This window comes from Hoplias malabaricus, chromosome 17 (genome assembly GCF_029633855.1).
Source record: "Hoplias malabaricus isolate fHopMal1 chromosome 17, fHopMal1.hap1, whole genome shotgun sequence".
In the NCBI taxonomy this organism is placed as follows: domain Eukaryota; kingdom Metazoa; phylum Chordata; class Actinopteri; order Characiformes; family Erythrinidae; genus Hoplias; species Hoplias malabaricus.
This window is the reverse complement of record NC_089816.1, coordinates 12,276,956-12,278,729: the sequence shown is the minus strand read 5'-3', so window position 1 is coordinate 12,278,729 and position 1,774 is coordinate 12,276,956.

Sequence of the window (1,774 nt, the reverse complement as noted above, 5' to 3'; positions counted from 1 at the left end):
TCTGCATGAAAATTAAACATTGCAGCACCACACTACTCAGTCTGTGTAATGTGGCATTTGAAGCCATGTAAATTTAATTTCTTTTACTGCAGGTATCAAACTGAACTTTGTGGGAAAATCTGAAGTTTTGTGACGCTCATATGGGCAATGGTCATTACTCTGTGTGCAGAGTATTGTTCAGTTGAAAGACTGGAACAACTTTCAACATTCAGGTGTGTACACTTCTTCAGGAACGGCCATGGAGACCGCTGATATCACATCCAACACCACGTCCAACACCATGACTGCCTGATACACTTGAAACCGGAAGTGTGATATATCTGTAGAATTTAATTTTGTTTTGGTACTGTTCCAATTTTCATGTGCCATATTGTTCAATTTCGCATCTATTTATTGCTAATGTCTGAGAATAAACACACAGAGGGGAAAAGATTATAGCTATTGACTTTAATATGAGCATGAATTTATAGCTTATGCGTGTAAAAGTGGACTGCATGCAGTAAAGAAAAATACCATGCCTTATGTGAAACAAGTTTTTTGAGCATTAACATTAACTGGAATAATGGAAGAAAAGGATATTGTGTTTGGCCTAATCAGAAGAAAGTATTAGCTCATGTATAGCAATAACTAGGGATTCAAATTCACTGTACAGTGAATACTTGCTGTATACACATGTTTTTCATTATATTTCATTGCTTGGCTGTAGATTAAATCACGTAGATCAAGAGTACATTTACAAAGATGCTGGACATTGTATATGAATATCACAAGTGGCCATACAAAATGCTCAGGTGAGATGAGCCTGTTTTTTCTTTTGTTCACTCTCAAGCAACTTTGGAACACTTGACAAAATGCACCTTAATTTAAATAAGGGCATCAATCCAGGGAATGTATATTACTGATATACTGGCTGTTCAAGTTTGTAGCTTTAAAATGTTTGTATTGCTATGATATATCATTGAATTAAGTCCCCTGAAAGCTCTATTTATTGCCGACATAACCCATTCAGCCCTTTTCTGTATCAAAATTTTAATCTACTGTAGATTAGTGTGAAATACTACATTCAAAAATAGATTTTAAAAAATGTGTGTGGTTAATACACCATATAGGCTCACATGTAGACCTGGAGGACTTTATTCAATTAATCATAGCAATAAACATATTTCTAAAGGCTTTCATTTATCTTTGTTTATTAGCTCTTAATAGACTTAAATGGTTATTGTAAATGTAGCTCAATGTGTAGATAGACCTTTTCTGTTTGTGCATTGAAACGAAATAATCAAAAGAACTGTTTCCCTTATACTACGGACCCACCGCGACCCTGGATTGGATAAGCGGTTTCAGACAATTAATGAGTAAATGAATGTTTCCCTTTTAATATTTTGCTATGTAATGGTTAAGCAAAGACAGAAAGTGAAATATATAAAATCTAGTCAATAAAATTAATATTTCTATTTATGAGATTTTTGTAGGGACAGTAAATACTTGTTCAACATATTTCTGGACTTCTCTGTCACTAGAATGAGAAACGTTCTCTAGATAAAATAATTTAAAACAAGGAAAACTAGAAATAGGTTGAATACTTATATACTTACAACAGTCGCATAATGAAAATTATTAGATAAATTGACTAGATTAATAATTATAATATAGTTATAATTTAAATATATAATATTTAATATAATGATTGCATTATTATATCAGGTTTTCACATGATCAAATTTTATATTGTGGAATGTAATGAAGTCTGATTAAAGTCAACAGCCAGGCATCC